The sequence below is a fragment of the Mus caroli genome, unplaced genomic scaffold, assembly GCF_978045245.1.
Source record: "Mus caroli unplaced genomic scaffold, Mus_caroli_1 scaffold_18, whole genome shotgun sequence".
In the NCBI taxonomy this organism is placed as follows: Eukaryota; Metazoa; Chordata; class Mammalia; order Rodentia; family Muridae; genus Mus; species Mus caroli.
The window spans coordinates 19074099-19092717 of NW_028227273.1; positions in this window are offsets into that span (position 1 = coordinate 19074099).

Below are 18619 nucleotides of genomic sequence, written 5' to 3' on the forward strand. Positions count from 1 at the left end.
GTAGATATCTGCAAGATCCATTTGATTCATAATTTCTGTTAGTTTCACTGTGTCCCTGTTTAGTTTCTGTTTCCATGATCTGTCCATTGGTGAAAGTGGTGTGTTGAAGTCTCCCACTATTATTGTATGAGGTGCAATGTGTGCTTTGAGATTTACTAAAGTTTCTTTAATGAATAAGGCTGCCTTTGTATTTGGAGCATAGATATTCAGGATTGATAGTTCCTCTTGGAGGATTTTACCTTTGATGAGTATGAAGTGTCCCTCCCTGTCTTTTTTAATGACTTTGGGTTGGAAGTCAATCTTATCAGATATTAGAATGGCTACTCCAGCTTGTTTCTTCATGCCATTTGCTTGGAAAATTGTTTTCCAGCCTTTCATTCTGAGGTAGTGTCTATCTTTTTCTCTGAGATGAGTTTCCTGTAAGCAGCAAAATGTTGGGTCTTGTTTGTGTAGCCAGTTTGTTAGTCTATGTATTTTTTTCGGGGAGTTGAGTCCATTGATATTAAGAGATATTAAGGAAAAGTAATTGTTGTTTCCTGTTATTTTTGTTGTTAAAGTCGGCATTCTGTTCTTGTGGCTGTCTTCTTTTAGGTTTGTTGAGGGATTACCTTCTTGTTGTTTCTAGGGCGTGTTTCCTGTCCTTGTATTGGTTTTATTCTGTTATTATCCTTTGAAGGGCTGGATTCGTGGAGAGATAATGTGTGAATTTGGTTTTGTCGTGGAATACTTTGGTTTCTCCATCTATGTTAATTGAGAGTTTGGCTGGGTATAGTAGCCTGGGCTGGAATTTGTGTTCTTTTAGTGTCTGTATAACATCCATCCAGGATCTTCTGGCTTTCATAGTCTCTGGTGAAAAATCTGGTGTAATTCTGATAGGCTTGCCTTTATATGTTACTTGGCCTTTTTCTCTTACTGCTTTTAGTATTCTATCTTTATTTAGAGCATTTGTTGTTCTGATTATTATGTGTCCGGAGGTATTTCTTTTCTGGTCCAGTCTATTTGGAGTTCTATAGGCTTCTTGTATTTTCATGGGCATCTCTTTCTTTAGATTTGGGAAGTTTTCTTCTATAATTTTGTTGAAGATGTTTGCTGGTCCTTTGAGTTGAAAATCTTCATTCTTGTCCACTCCTATTATCCATAGGTTTGGTCTTCTCATTGTGTCCTGTATTTCTTGGATGTTTTGAGTTAGGATCTTTTTGCGTTTTACATTTTCCTTGATTGTTGTGCCGATGTTCTCTATGGAATCTTCTGCACCTGAGATTCTCTCTTCCATCTCTTGTATTCTGTTGCTGATGCTCGTATCTATGGTTCCAGATTTCTTTCCTAGGGTTTCTATCTCCAGTGTTGCCTCATTTTGGGTTTTCTTTATTGTGTCTACTTCCCTTTTTAGGTCTAGTATGGTTTTGTTCATTTCCATCATCTGTTTGGATGTGTTTTCCTGTTTTTCTTTAAGGACTTCTACCTGTTTGATTATGTTATCCTGTTTTTCTTTAAGGATTTGTAACTCTTTAGCAGTGTTCTCCTGCAATTCTTTAAGGGATTTTTGTGCTTCCTCTTTAATGTCTTCTACCTGTTTACCAGTGTTCCTTTGTATTTCTTTCAGTGTGTTATTAAAGTCCTTCTTGAAGTCCTCTACCATCATCATGAGATATGCTTTTAGATCCGTGTCTAGCTTTTCCGGTGTGTTGGGGTGCCCTGGACTGGGCGAAGTGGGAGTGCTGGGTTCTGATGATGGTGAGTGGTCTTGGTTTCTGTTAGTAAGATTATTACGTTTACCTTTCGCCATCTGGTAATCTCTGGGGTTAGTTGTTGTCGTTGTCACTGTTTAAAGATTGGAGCAGACTCTGTGTTCCACTCACCAGAAGTCTCAAAGTCCTGTGGCGGTGGTCATGGGTAGCTGGCGGGTTTCAGCTGACCCTGCGCTCTAGCTACCCAGGTGCTGTTCAGGCCGGAAGAGGCCTGTGGCCCTACTCAGGCTGGTTTTCTGCTTCCCTAACTAATGCAGTCTCAGGTCCCGCGTGCAATTGGATTGGAGCCAAGCTGTGTTCCACTCATCAGAAGTTTTAAGATCCTGTGGCGGGTGTTGTGGGTAGCTGGCGAGTGTCAGCCGACCCTGCGCCCTAGCTACTCCGGTGCTGTTCTGACCAGAAGAGGCTTGTGGCCCTACTCAGGCCGGATTTCTGCCTCCCCAACCAAAGCAGTCTCAGGTCCCGCGTGATTGGACTGGAGCAGAAGCTGTGTTCCACTCAACAGAAGTCTCAAAATACTGTGGCGGGGGTCGTGGGTAGCTGGCGGGTGTCAGCCAACCCTGCGCTCTAGCTACCCTGGTGCTGTTCAGGCCGGAAGAGGCCTTTGGCCCTACTCAGGCCAGTTTTCTGTTTCCCTAACTAATGCAGTCTCAGGTCCCGTGTGCAATTGGATTGGAGCAGAAGCTGTGTTCCACTCACCAGAAGTCTTAAGATCCTGTGGCAGGTGTTGTGGGTAGCTGGCGAGTGTCAGCCAACCCTGCGCCCTAGCTACCCCGGTGCTTTTCTGACTGGAAGAGGCTTGTGGCCCTACTCAGGCCGGATTTCTCGATAGATGCATTTTTTAATGTAACCCATACATAGGTCCTATTAAAATAGATGTACACTTTTACTCAAATGAGTTCATATTCTCTACAGAATATAAAATTATAATGGATATCACCAAATGAATACCTCAAGAAGATACTTCCATTTATTTTATAATACCTAGCATCCCTCTATCCACTTCCACCTATCACAGTCTGGAAAGCTATGACTTAGCTTAAGAGATTTAAAAGCCAGGTCACCACTGCTGGTGCTAACCAGTATGTGCTACATGAAAGGCACCTGCTCCTTTAGTCCTCTCAACCACCTTATAAAAGTGCTAATGTTCACCACTTACTGATAACCTCCTGAAACTGAGAAAGAACCTGAAGAAAATGTATAACAGCTTTCCCTTGTCAAACTGAGTCATACACTCAGCAAGTCATACTTTTAAGTCTGTGGTCTTAACCAAATTTTAATGACTTTCTCACAAGGTGCTGATTATAAGTTTAAAATATGACTTTTGACTGTGGAAGTCATGCACAATATATAGTTCTTCTTTATCCTGAAATCAGTACTGCATCCTGCAATACATATGGCTTTCAGTTCAAATGCACAAAAGCACCAAAAACAGGAAAGTGAAGAGCAACGAGTCACCCAATTTCATAGATGTAAAAGCCAACCAAAGAAGCTGTTCTTGTACTTTTCATAAGATCGTGCAACTGTTGAAAGGTGGGTTCTTCAACAATCAAGCATGTTGCATGCAGCCCCCAAATGTCACGTCCCTCTTTTCACTTCCACAACATTGCTGCCATGGTACAATTTAAAACTATAGCTATATCCTCTACATACTCACCTGTGGTTTATGGTATTCTGTATTCCGTTTTCTTATGCTGGGTCTCCTCTAGAAATCTCCATATAGGTAGGCTGTGAACCTCGCAGCTCCAGGTCCCAAAACCTTCTTATTGCAAGGCAAGGAAACATGCAGGGATTAGCAAGTCCTCTTTTCACCACTGCTATCCCAACTGCAGGGAAGGAACAATTCTTTCTTGGCATTCATGTCCTAATAATGTGCTATTTAGATATATATAGTGACAGTCAAGACATAATTTAGAGAGATATGGGATTATTTTTGAAAAATAATCTTACTTTTACAAGTTTTACAACATGGTTTCACATGAAACCATGGGAGGCTATTGCCTGAACCTCCCCCTTCCACCCTCCCTTCACCACCAACCCAAAGTTTAGGAAGATGCTTGGAAGGCTCAACTTCATCCCAGCTCAGGTCGAACTTCCTCTGCCATTATCTTCCATTCCAGTGCTGGGTGTCTAAACAGCCTTCTGACAATTAGTTTTTATTAACCCAGCTTCTCCTGTTAAGATATGCTCCATCTACTTGATCCTGGGACATTTCATCCTATTGGAGGAGAGTATCTGCCTAGCTCTCATTAAACTGTGTGGCATCCCCCAAATCTTTGCTGCAATTTGGACTACTTTGTACACCTACTAACAGGCTTCTCTCTCCTGGTCTCACAATGTTTTGTTTTGTTTTTGTTTTGTTTTTGTTTTGTTTTTGTTTTTGTTTTTGTTTTTGTTTTTGTTTTTGTTTTCGTTGTTCTTGTTCTTGTTCTTGTTCTTGTTCTTGTTCTTGTTCTTGTTCTTGTTCTTGTTCTTGTTCTTGTTCTTGTTCTTGTTCTTGTTCTTGTTCTTGTTCTTGTTCTTGTTCTTGTTCTTGTTCTTGTTCTTGTGGCACAGCTTGCATGTGCCCCATCTTGCACACACTCCATGTCATGGAGTAGTTGTTGACAAGGTTTTGTTGTTTGATTTTTTTGTTTGTTTTTCTTTTGTTTTGTTTTGCCTTGAGATTTTTTAAACTGTAAGCTCTACTGTTTTAGTTAGAGTTATTATTGCTGTGATAAACCCCATGACCACCGCAACTTGGGGAAAAGAAAGGATTTATTCACCTTACCCCTCCACGTCAAAGTTCTGTATAAAAGGGATAGGAACTCAAGCAGGGCAAGAACCTGGAGGCAGGATCTGATGCAGCATTCAGGGTGGAAATATATGTACTAGCTATCTCCACATGGCTTGTTCACCCTGATTTCTTATAGTACTCAGGACCACCAGCCCAGGAATGGCACCATCCACAATGGGCTGGGCCCTCCTCCAGCTATCACTAATTAAGAAAGTGCCTTAAAGGCTTGCCTACAGCCTTATCTTATAGAGGCATTTCTTTAATGGGGTTCCCTCCTCTCAGACATCCAGCATTTGTCTAGGTGACATAAAACTACCTATCTAGTACATCTATCTAATATATGAACTCTCTTCTCAGGGGTGTGTGTGTGAGAACGAGTGAGAGAGAGAGACAGAGACAGAGAGAGACAGAGACAGAGAGAGTATAAGTATGTGTTGTTTAAGTATCTTATTCCCTTTAAATACACGCACATTTTCTCTGGCATGTTCCTTGTCATGGACTTCATTGGCTCTCCTGTAATATTCTTAATCTGTTGGACATCAACATGAGTACAGTGACACTGTCTGAAACAATTAAATATCAACAGGATCCACGATTTTGCACAGTGTTCTTTAAATGTCAATAATATTTGCAAAATGCTAATAGTTCATGAAGAAGGCATCACTAGTACTGGTGTCCTGCAATATATTTTCCTTCCCATTTTTTTGTACTTAGCAGTCCCCACTTGACGACAGGCAGTGTGCTCCCTTTTCATCCCCAGACTTTACTCTTAGGATGCTTTTCTAGTTCAGCTCACCTTTCCAGCTTAACAAATTAACCCCAGACCATCAATGGGACATAGAAAGCGAGAATTCTTTTGCTGTAGTCCCATGTATACCTAGTGATGACTTGAATATACCATTATTCATTTATTCACCTGAACAACATAAGAATTTGTCAAATTGAAAGGTTCTGGCCCTTCGCTCTTGTAATTTTTACTTTTCTCAGTGCTCAGCTGGTCCAGGCATCAAGGCATTCATTCTATGTGACACATTTTTCCTCTTTGTTTTCAAATACCTTCAAAAGGAACTCTACACACAACAGCCATGAGTTCTCTCCCTTTTCAGTCACATGTCAAATCATCTCAGTCAGGCATCCACTCAGAGGAGCCTTCTAAAGAGGCTCTTGGAAAGGTCAACACTCGCCAGCTAATTGGCTAAGTGGCCTTTCCTTCAGTCTTTAGCTGCCTTAACTATGTCATGCTGATATTGCTGACAGACTTTCCATTTAAAAAAATATCTTCCCCTTTATTCTTTTAGCATGCCCCATTCCTTTTCTTTTTGTATGTCTTGCACTATATCCTCTTTGCAAAGAGTGTTGTTGCTAAAGACTCACACTGAGTCTACCTCTGTTGCTCTCTACTTTGTCTCCTGAAAGACCAGGTTCCTTTCTCTGACTTCAATCGCCACCAATATGTAAACAATCCATGGATGTACTTATCATTTCCACCCTTATCGTTAGCTTCAGCTCTGTATCAAGGACCTATACCTGAATGTAATAAAGGTAGATGAAAATCGCTTCCCAAAGCCTACTTTTTCTGCTTTATTTTTTTTCAAAATAAAACTAATTATAATATTTGTAGACTAGGTAAGTGGCATTTAATACATAATACATAATTTAATACATAATTTAATAATAATTTAATACATAAGTCACTGTTCACAAGCTAATACAGAAATCTCAGAAATTTTTCACAACAACAAAAAAATGTATCCTGTTCATCTCAATTTTAATGGCAGGGCAAAAGGAAGTTACCCCTTTTAGTAGTTTACTAAGGGACTAAAAAAAGATGGAATATATGCTACCTATTACAGGTCCAAATATTAACCTTAATTCACAGAGAATGGTAAAGGTAGCAAAAGTGTTTATTTGAATAAGCCAAATCTAAAGCTTTACCCACACTAACTGGGGAGAAAAACTAAGAAGGAAGCCATGTAACCTGTTTGAAAGACTATCTGAGAAATATACTCCAGTTCTGTGCATAGGAAGAAATAGTTCAATGGATAGGCACTTAGCCAGTGCTAATCTATGCTGTCCAGTGAAGAATCTCCAAGGCAGACTTGAGACTCAGAGGATTTGCTCGTGGCAACTCACATCTTATCTACTGGCAGAATTTCTCCTTGCTAGGGAGAAGCCAGTCTTTATTTCATGAATGAACCTCACCTATGGTATGGATGAAAAGAAGATCAACTCAAAATCGATTGACTTAGATGTGATGATCCTCACCTATGAACAGAAATGAATAAGCTGGGAGAGGAAAGAGGCAGCTGGTGGGGGAACTATGTTGTGGCTTGATAATCAGAAAGTCTTAGTATAAATACCCCTAAAATTGTGTGTGTGTGTGTGTGTGTGTCCTAACATATAAAGCTAAAAACAGGCAAAGAAAACCTTGTTCTCATTTCCCTATTTGTGTGCTCTTGCTCTTCATTGATACTCCATTAGAGCAAACACCTGCAATGAGTTACTCTTATTTTCGTGAGCTCTTTACCATCCCCTTCTAAAGACATTAAAGCAAAACTCTAAAGACAGTAATGTGAAACTCAAAGCCATAATCAATAGCTACATTCTCAATATTTTTAAGTATCCATGTGGCATCTAATATTTCTATTTGGGTAGCTTAGAACTGTCAATTCATTAGCATCATTTCAAGGCCTCAACCACACACACACACACACACACACACACACACACACACACACAAGTGTAGGCAGAGACTTGAAGTGCCAGGTTGGGGAAGGTATCCATGGGGGTCCCAACCCTGAGAGAAGGAGAGGAAGGGGAAGGGTTGTGAGAGGGGGTGACTGGAAGGGTCAGTGAAGAAGATGTAAAGTGAATAAGTAAAATAAATAAATAAATAAATTTTTAAAAATTGCAGGCAGCTAAAGAATGCCAAGAGCTAGAGAGATGGTCATCTAGGCAGATTTATCAGGTTATATCCAGAAATATATTTGTGCATACATATACATTTATATAACAATTAATGAAAAAAATCAAAAATTTAAAAACAAACCAAGAGAGCTATATGGGAAGGTTTAGAGGGAGGATAGGGAAGGGAAATTTATGTAATTATATTATGATCTCAAATATAAAAGAAAAAAGCAGAAAAGATTGCTGGCTCCAATGTTTTTCAAGATTAGGATAGAAACGTGGTAAGACTCAGGCTTCAAATGGTGATGTCATTCATGGAAAAGCATCAAGTACTTTGGTGACTCACAAAGCAAAGAGGGTCAATTAGTGCTTAACTGCAATTCTGCAGCTTAACTGTGCAGGGGCAAAGCCCGTCACTCTGACTTATTTACAGGGACGGAATGTGCTCTCTGAATTCGTAAAAGCTGTCATGTTGTCGATCTAAGCGGACTCGTTCCATCCCTTCGATATTGTACTTTGTGGACAAGCATCTATAAACAAAGAAAGGGTGGTATTTACTTCACATTGTGGTCTGCCAAATTCTAAACGAGATTTTCAATGCCTTTTACTTGTTCTGTGTAATGTTATACTTGTCCTCCTTGTTTGAGGGAAGAGGAAGGGATCCTTGCTCACTGTTGATGCTGCGAAGTTTATTTCAGACACATTTCCTTCTTACCTAATTCATTTTTTTTTCACTAGAGGAGGATCACAGAGAAGAACATAGGAAAGGAACAGGAGATCTCCCACTTTGTGTACCCTGTGTACCCTCCCACCTGTCCTCAGGATAGTGCTCTTCGTTCTTAGAAGTACAAAGCTCAGTGCTTTCACTGCTGGGGATTTTTATGTTGCCCTTCCTGGGGGGGGGGGGAAAGGAGAAAGCAACCCACCTTGTATTTATCAAACTTGGAGTTATCAGATTTTCTTGAATACATTCTTATGGTGTCACAGAGTCCAAGTGTCTGTAGTATTTTTGACCTTGAAAAGGAATGGATGTTACTTTTCTGACATGAAGGTCCAGAGGATAGGGATATTTAGAATAACTAACTCCTGATAAAGTATGAGCTGTCGGAGTATACTGGAAATCTTGTCCATGACAAGTAGTATGATTAGATATTTTAGTGAATTAATTTTGAGACGATCAGGGGTCCCATGGAAGAAGTCTGAAAAACACACATTGGCAAAGTTAGGTAACTGAGGCAACATTTTTGAAGCTCTGTGTGTTTTTATAGCCACTTGTTCTGTGGTTGCCTCCTGTTTACAAGTTCTAGAAGTTACTGATTTCTGGTTTTGTTGTTCGCATTCTTTTATTTGGGATCAATGTAAGGCAACAACTCTATTTGTGAAATAAAAATTTCAAACAGGCATCTACTTTCATCATTTCATAAAATGTATTTAAAGCCATAGAAGTAAATAGGACATGTTCTTGGAATAAAGAAAAATGTGCTCAATGGAATGACTTTGCTTTTACAAAAACCTCAGCATTGATTTTACCTTCCCTAGTTTCTTGACTGACATGGGAAAATCTAATCACTGCCTTGCTCCTGCCCACGTGGAAACCCTCAGCAGATCATCTTTCTAAAGTGCCAATTTAAAGTGAGAAAGTATCTTCCTCCAGAGGGCAATAGATGGGCAAAAAATCTGAGCAGGTCAATAGTCAAGAGATGAATGGCTTTCATCATAAAGATATTAAACACTGGGCATTGTTTGTGGAAATGCCCAGGGTGGCATAGCTTCTGGAGCTTTATGCTCATGAATCTAGTGACAGGCTTAGGATGTAACCCTGTTTTTATCTCAACCAAGCCAAATGTTTGTTTGTTTTATTACTAATCCTTTGTTATTCATAAACAATATTATTTTTCCTGGTATAACTACAAAACTAGCTCTTACAGAAACTATTTCGGCACAGACATAATTTTGTGGTAAAATAAAATTTCTAATATTATTCTGGAAAATACTTAAGTATAAATTTATACTCTTTGACAGTAAGTTCAAGGGAGAGTGAGGACAGAATCCTAGGTGGTTACATGAATAATTTCCCCAAAATCAAATAACATCCAAAAATAATGAAGGTTTTCATGTGTTTCGTCTGAAAACAAAAACTCATTCCACTCATCCCCAGTATTCTGGCAAGAGTTTTCTTGTTATTCTAAAATTCAAAGACAGAATCATTTTTACACTGGTTTGAAATTGTAAATATATTTGTGTGGAGAAGCATAGAATTATACTCTTAAAGAGAACTAAACACATGATTAAAGTGATACCCACATACCATACATGGTGACAAATCTCATACTGTGCATTAAAATGACTTACTCTTGCCTGTTACTATGTTGACTATATTTAAGAAAATTCTATTCATTTCTTACATTAAATCTGTCATCAACCAGGGAAGCCTTAAGCTAATACCCTCCCTCAGTACTCTTAAATTAGTTATTTAACCCATTTCATCATCTTTATAACATACTGGGAATGAATTCAGTTTCCTATCACTTTGACCAAACACACTGACTACTGCATCTTACACTTCTAGGTTGCAGTCCATTACTGACAAGGCAGGAACCTAATGGTAGGACTGTTTCCCAACCCACAAAGCATTACATCTGACTAGAGAGCTCACTCAGAGTCAAGAAAGTATGACAGGAACCATGGAGGAACCCTGCTTGCTGGTTCACTCATGGGCTCATGTTTAGTTAGCTTTCTTATATAGGTCAGGACCAACTGCCTAGGAATGGTACTGCCCACAGAGGGGTGGGTCCTCTTACATCAATTAATAATCAAGACAATATCAAACAGACACACCCACAGCACGATCTAATCCAGACAATTCCTCAGATTAGGCTCTTCTCTCAGATGACTCTAGGGATGTCAAGTTGAACACTAACTAGGGCAGGTCCTTGATGTATCCTAATCAACTCAAAAAGAACTTGTGCCAGATCACCACTCATCATGTTTCAGCTCTCCCAGCCCTGTGCATGCCTTTCTAAATCTCATCTCTTTCCTTTTCTTCTCCTTCAGGTAAAACCTGGACAGAAATATTCCAAAGAGAACTGCACTAGCGAGCTTAATTTTTAACACAATTAGTGTAAGTTTGAAGAAAACATCTCCCCAAAGGACAACTGCAGCAAACAAGGGAGAGGTTGGGCCGTTTAGTCAGCCTAGTAGAGCCACCTAACTCAATGTGTAGAGAGGCTGCCTCTCCTTAACTCTGCTATTCTCACAGTAAAAACAGCAGTACCTACATTCGGTCTTAGCTGACAAATTGATTAAAGAATTGAATCAAGCTTTTTTAGGATTGGGTACTACAATATACCTTTCCTAAAATTCATAGCAACCTCCCAGTGAAAAGCTATTCTATTCATCCATGAACAAGATGAATGGATGGAGAGGCAGCTCTTGGCACAGCCTCTTCCTCCTGTCTTTGTCATAAATGCTCTCTACCTATCAGATTTGCCAGAACTGGTTCTTCCGTGAAAAGCTATTTGTCTCACCAAGGGGAAGAGTGGATATGGATGTTTTTCCTGTTACTGTGTTCAAGACACAATATTTCTACTTTACCTAGATAGCAGAACTATCGCAGAAGCATATGCTTATAGTAACTCCTTTACTCTCCTGAAGTTATAACTTCCAATCTCATTTATTATTCTTTCTTTTATAACTGTAATCTCCAATGTCTTCTTCATCTCTCCAGCTACCAGTGAATGAGTTCTATTATTTCCCCCAACATGTATAACAAAATTTCCTTTTATTTTTCCTATCTTTTTATCAACTTGATTGAAGCAAAGAAATCACTAAAGATTAAAAACAAGCTTCCAGTTTCCATCTACACCCAGAGCTGATCTCCCAGGAGTGCCTATAAGCCTGTAAGTGCAGGAAAGACCACCACTTCTGCTCAGAGGCCTGAAAGCCTCAGAACACAAGAAACAAGGAGCAGCCTAGAACAGGATCTTTCCAGTTTCTGTCTGATGAGAGCTGGTCCTGTACCACACTGCTCCATATCCAAATACCACTAGAAGAAATCCGGTCTCCCAAGAATCCTGACACACCAGTGAGTACAAGTAAGACTATCACTTCTGCTCAAATTCCTGGCCCAAAAGGGACCCACCCAGACCCATCAGGACATGGGAACCAACAAACAGCCAGGGACAGGATCCTTCTGGTTTCCATCTGTTGCCTGGAGCTGACTCTATGCCACAGCTCTCCATGCTCAAATTCCTCCCAGATAGAATTGGTCTCCCAAGAGTACTGACACATAGGCATGCAGGAGGAACAAGCCACAGTCAGAGACAGCAAGACCAGCTAAAACCAGAGATGACAAGATGGCAAGAGGCAGGAAGCAGAATAAGCAACAGAAACCAAGGCAACTTGGCATCATTAGAACCCAGTTCTCCCAATACAGCAAGCCCTGAATACCCCAACACACCAGAAATGCAAGACTCTGATTTAATATCGCATCTCCTGATGAGATAGAAGACTTTAGGAAAGACACAACTCCCTTAAAGAAATACAGAAGACAGGTAAACAGCTAGAAGCCCTTAAAGAGGAAACACAAAAGTCCCTTAAAGAATTACAAAAAAAACCCAACCAAACAGGTGAACGAATTGAACAAAACCATCTAGACTCTAAAAATGGAAATAGAAACAATAACGACATCACGAAGGGAAATAACCCTAGAGAGAAAATCTAGGAAAGAGATCAGGAGTCATAGATACAAGCATCACCAAGAGAATGCAAGAGATAGAAGAGAGATTCTCAGGTGTAGAAGATACCATAGAAAACATTGACACATCATGTGAGTTCTTTTGTGATTGGGTTACCTCACTCAGGATGATGCCCTCCAGGTCCATCCATTTGCCTAGGAATTTAATAAATTCATCCTTTTTAATAGCTGAGTAGTACTCCATTGTGTAAATGTATCACATTTTCTATATCCATTCCTCTGTTGAGGGGAATCTGGGTTCTTTCCAGCCTCTGACTATTATAAATAAGGCTGTATGAACATAGCATGTGTCCTTTTTACCAGTTGGAACATCTTCTGGATATATGCCCAGGAGAGGTATTGCGAGATCTTCCAGTAATACTATGGCCAATTTTCTGAGGAACCACCAGACTGATTTCCAGAGTGTTTGTACAAGCTTGAAATCCCACCAACAATGGAGGAGTGTTCCTTTTTCTCCACATCCTTGCCAGCATCTGCTGTCACCTGAATTTTTGATCTTAGCCATTCTGACTGGTGTGAGGTGGAATCTCAGGGTTGTTTTGATTTGCATTTCCCTGATAATTAAGGATGCGAAACACTTTTTCAGGTGCTTCTCAGCCATTCGGTATTCCTCAGATAAGAATTCTTTGTTATTCACTGATAAGTGGATATTAGCCCAGAAACTTAGAATACCCAAGATACAAGCTACAATTTGCAAAACACATGAAACTCAAGAAGAACAAAGACCAAAGTGTGGACATTTTGCCCTTCTTATAATTTCCCAATTATAAGAACAAAGACCTATGAAAGAACAAAGAACAAAACACCTATGGAAGGAGGTACAGAGACATAGATTGGAGCTGAGATGAAAGGATGGACCATCTAGAGACTGCCATACCCAGGGATCCAGCCCATAATCAGCCTCCAAACGCTGACACCATTGCATACACTAGCAAGATTTTGCTGAAAGGACCCTGATATAGCTGTTTCTTGTGAGGCTATGCCTGGTCCTAGCAAACACAGAGGTGGATGCTCACAGTCAGCTATTGGATGGATCACAGGGCCCCCAATGGAGGAGCTAGAAAAAGTACCCAAGGAGCTAAAGGTGTCTGCAACTCTATAAGTGGAACAACAACATGAACTAACCAGTACCCCTCAGAGCTCGTGTCTCTAGCTGCATATGTATCAGAAGATGGCCTAGTTGGCCATCATTGGAAAGAAAGGCCCCTTGGTCTTGCAAACCTTATATGCCTCAATACAAGGGAATGCCAGGGCCAAGAAGTGGGAATGGGTTAAGGGGGACTTTTGGGATAGCATTGGAAATGTAAATGAAGAAAATACCTAAATAATAAAAAAATAAAAAATAAAAAAAAAATGAACACAACAATGAAAGAAAATGCAATAATATCCTAACCCAAAACATCCTGGAAGTTCAGGAAACAATAAGAAGACTATACCTAAGGATAATAGGTATAGAAGAGAGTAAACATTCCCAACTTAAAGGCCCAGTAAATATCTTCAACCAAATTATAGAAGAAAACTTCCCTAACCTAAAGAAAGTGATGCACATGAATATACAAGAAGCCTACAAAACTCCAAATAGATTGGACAAGAAATGAAACCCCTCCTGTCACATAATAGTCAAAACACCAAATGCACAAAACAAAGAAAGAATATTAAAAGCAGTAAAGGAAAAGGTCGAGTAACATATAAAGGCAGACCTGTCAGAATTACAGCAGACTTCTCACCAGAGACTATAAAAGCTAGAAGAACCTGGGCAGAAGACATACAGACCCTAAGAGAACACAAATGCCAGCCGAGGCTACTATACCCAGCAAAACTCTCAATTACCATAGATGGAGAAACCAAAATATTCATGAAAAACCTAATTTACACAGTATCTTTCTACAAGTCCAGCCCTCCAAAGATAATAAATGGAAAACACCAACATAAGGATAGAAACTACATCCTAGAAAAAGCAAGAAAGTAATCATCTTTCAACAAACCCAAAAGAAAATAGACATACAAACATAAAAATAACATCAAAAATAACAGGAAACAACAATCACTACTCCTTAATGTCTCTTAACACAATGGACTCATTTTCCCAATAAAAAGACATAGATTAACCGACTAGATACATAAATATGACCCAACATTTTGCTGCACACAAGAAATACACGTCAGTGTCAAAGACAGACATTACCTCAGAGTAAAGGACTGGAAACAATTTTCCAAGCAAATGGTCCAGAGAAACAAGCTGGAGTAGCCATTCTAATATCAAATAAAATCAACTTTCAACCAAAAGTTATCAAAAAGAATAAGGAAGGACACTTCATACTGGTCAAAGGAAAAATCTACCAAGAAGAATGGTCAATTCTGTACAAATATGCTCCAAATGCAAGGGCACCCACATTCATAAAAGAAATTTTACTAAAGCTCAAAGTACACATCACAACCCACACAATAATAGTGGGAGACTTCAACACCCCACTCTCATCAATGGACAGATCATGGGCACACAAGCCAAACAGAGACATAGTGAAACTAATGGAAGTTATGGATCAAAAGGATTTGACATATATCTATAGAACATTTTATCCTAAAACAAAAGAATATACCTTCTGCTCAGCACCTCATGGTACCTTCTCCAAAACTGACCATATAATCGGTCACAAAACAGGCCTCAGCAGATACAAGAAGACTGAAATAATCCCATGCACCCTATTAGATAAAAACACACTAAGATTTGTCTTAAATTCCAACAAAAAGAATGGAAAGCCCATATACACGTGGAAGATGAACAACACTCTAGTCAATGATTACTTGGTCAAGGAAGAAAGAAAGAAAGAAAGAAAGAAAGAAAGAAAGAAAGAAAGAAAGAAAGGAAGGAAGGAAGGAAGGAAGGAAGGAAGGAAGGAAGGAAGGAAGGAAGGAAGGAAGAAAGAAAGAAAGAAAGAAAGAAAGAAAGAAAGAAAGAAAGAAAGAAAGAAAGAAAGAAAGAAAGAAAGAAAGAAAGAAAGAAAGAAAGTGAAGACTTTTTAGAGTTTAATGACAATGAAGTCACAACATACACAAACTTATGGAACACAATGAAGTCAGTGCTAAGAGGAAAACTCATAGCTCTGAGTGCCTCCAAAAAGAAACTGGAGAGAGTTTACACTAGCAGCTAAACAGTACACTTGAAGCTCTAGAACAAAAAGAAACAAATACACCCAAGAGAAGTAGAAAGCAGAAAATAATCAAACTCATGTATAGAAAATGGATAATTTTCTATACATATACCAGGTACCAAAGTTAAATCAGGATCAGATAAACCATCTAAACAGTCGGCCCTTAAAGAAATAGAATCAGTCATTAAGTCTCCCAACCAAAAAAAGCCCAGTACCAGATGGGTTTAGTGCAGAATTATATTAGACCTTCAAAGAAAACCTAATATCAATACTCTTCAAACTATTACACAAAAAAGAAACAGAAGTTACACTACCCAAATAGTTATATGAAGTCACAGCTATGCTAATACTAAAACCACACAAAGAACCAACAAAGAGAGAGAACTTCAGACCAATTTCCCGTATAAATATTGATACAAAAATACTCAATAAAATTCTTGCAAATTGAATCCAAGAACACATCAAAATAATCATTCACCAAGATCATGTAGGCTTCATCCCTGGGATGCAGGGATGGTTTAATATGTGGAAATCCATCCACTCCATAACAAACTCAAAGAAAAAAACCCACATGATCATTTCATTAGATACTAAAAAAGCATTTGACAAAATTCAACATCTCTTCATGTTGAAAGTCTTAGAAAGAACAGGATTTCAAGGCCCATATCAAAACATAGTGTAAGCAATATATAGCAGACCAGTAGCCAACATCAAACTAAATGGAGAGGATGGCCTTCTTGGCATCAATGGAAGAAGAGGCCCATGGGCTTGAGGGTGTTCAATGTCCCCAATGTAGGGGAATGTCAGGGTGGAAAGATGGAAGTGGGTGGATGGGTGGAGGAGCACTCTAATAGAGGCAAGGGATGAGATAAGGGGTTTATAAAGGGGAGCCCTAGAATGGGGAAAATATCTAAAATGTAAGTAAATATCCAATTAAAAAATTGAATGAAGGAGGCTCTGTCCAGTTATTTTATAGCTAGTAACATGTCCAAATCTAAGTCAACATGACTGTGATCATGTTCTATTTTATCTACAGGTTACCTGGTGTGCCAACTCTAAACTCTTGACTTTAATAATCTGCTCATGTTTCCATAGCCTTGATATACAAAGATGTCATTAATTAGACACTATATAAAAGAGCCGGAAGTGCTTTTGCTGTTGTGTGGCATTTGTAAATGACTGAATCTATAGTCAACAGACATGTTACACTATAACATTTACCATGAAGTTAATTGAAGCCTGAGCCCTATATAGTCAGAGTCTGTTTTAGTGGATGGACCTGGTCTGCTATGGGCATTGGGCAGAATATTGAGAACTCAACAGTGAACAATGGGTGTTACTGCCTAGTTTCCCTTTGTATTTTTCATTCTCTACTTCTTTGAACTATTTAAAAAAGAAAAAAAAAAAACAAAAACAGAATAATCAAGCTGTGCTGCCTTTAATCCCAGCACTTGGGAGGCACAAGCAGGTGGATCTCTGTGAGTTGAAGGCCAGTCTGGTCTACAGAGCAAGTTCCAGGCTACACACTGAAACCCTATCTTTAAAAAAAAAATCTGTCATTAACTTGTCATTTTTTATGTCTTTGCCTTATTTGAACATCTTGCTAACTGTTCTCTAGGGGTCTTTTTGATCACCACATTCTCTCTTTGATTTAATGATCCTGTTTCTAAGGAAAACAGTCATCTCTACACCAGTAACACTTGTAGACTTAACGTGGATCACAGACATCTTAAAACCTGCCGGGCACTGAGTACTTATTTTACACATGTGTCAAGTGTCATGATATTTAATTGACTTGCAGAGGCTTTAAAGATTACATTTTGCTGAAATTACATTAAATGAAATACTACATATAAAATAATTTAAGACAAAAATACAGTATCCATGCTGGAGGCTGTTAAATCAAGCAAACTTGTTAAATCTGGGCAAACTTGGCCTTATCTGTCACCTCTCCTGGGCTGGTTAGCACCATTTGCAACTAGTAGCCTACAAGCAAGGATGTCCCTTTTCATGTCAACCACTCATAATGATCAAGTCCTCATTATTGGAATATTAAATGTATGAGTTTTGAAAGGGGTGGGGAAAATCTGCTTCCACTCAAAAATAGATCATCACAAGAAATAATCAAACAGCCTTGGGGGATCAATGAACTTTGTGGCTTTTTCAATATGCTCCATATAATTTAGATTGTCTCAGTGTGAAGAAGGGAGACTTAGCACTCACAGGAAACTGTGCTTCCTGCTGGGATATTTTAACCTTGACCTTGGATTTATTTTTGAGATTACAATATAATTATAACATTTTTTCCTTCCCTTTCCTCTCTCCAAACTCTCCCATATGCCCCCCTCCCAATTCTCCTTCTCATGGTCTCTGTTATTTTTTTTCACTACTTGTTATTGTGTGCATCTATCTGCATGAATATGTAGCTTATGTGTATGCATATGATTTATATGTATAATGTATGTGTATATATGTGTATATGCATATGATGTACATGGATAATATATGTATATATGTATATGATGTGTGTATATGTGTGTGTGTGTGTGTGTGTGTATATATATATATATATATATATATAATGTATGTATATATGGTGAGTTTGTTATATATACTCTCCCTTATCCCATTTGGCATGTCAATTGGTGTGTTATCTTTGTTCAGTCTCCATTTGGATACTCATGTTGGTTAGTCTTTATGATTAGAGCTTTCAATATTATGTAGAGACACAATCTCAGAGAAAACTCCCCAATCCTCTGGATCTTATACTCTTTCTGGCTCTTCTTTCATGGATTTCTTTTAAAATAGAAAAACCAAAATAAGGAATTATAATGTGATGAGAATTTCTTCCTAGGAAAAGTATTCTTGTCTTGTCTTTGCATCAGCATCCAAGTGAAAATTCAGGTTTATATTTGTGTTTATCCTCGCAGTTGCATTTTTCTTGTCTTGTCTCTCCCTCATCTATGTTCTCTTGTCAATGTTTTATAATTGCTCTTAAGAGATGAAAATATGCATTTATTTTTAAAAATTAAAAAATCATAAGAGTGCGAGCATTTTACAGAATTCTATCTCAATAACTCTATAGTTTGAATTTTTTTCTATTTTAACACTCAGACTTTTATTTTTTTATGATAATATAATCAACTTTCATTCAGAGAGAAAAAATGTCAAGTGTAGATCAACATATGTTTAACAAACTATCTGTAATGGTAGTATTTTTTCTTTTTAAATATTTTTTATTGAAAATAGAATCTTTTCTCATACAATATATCACAAGTAT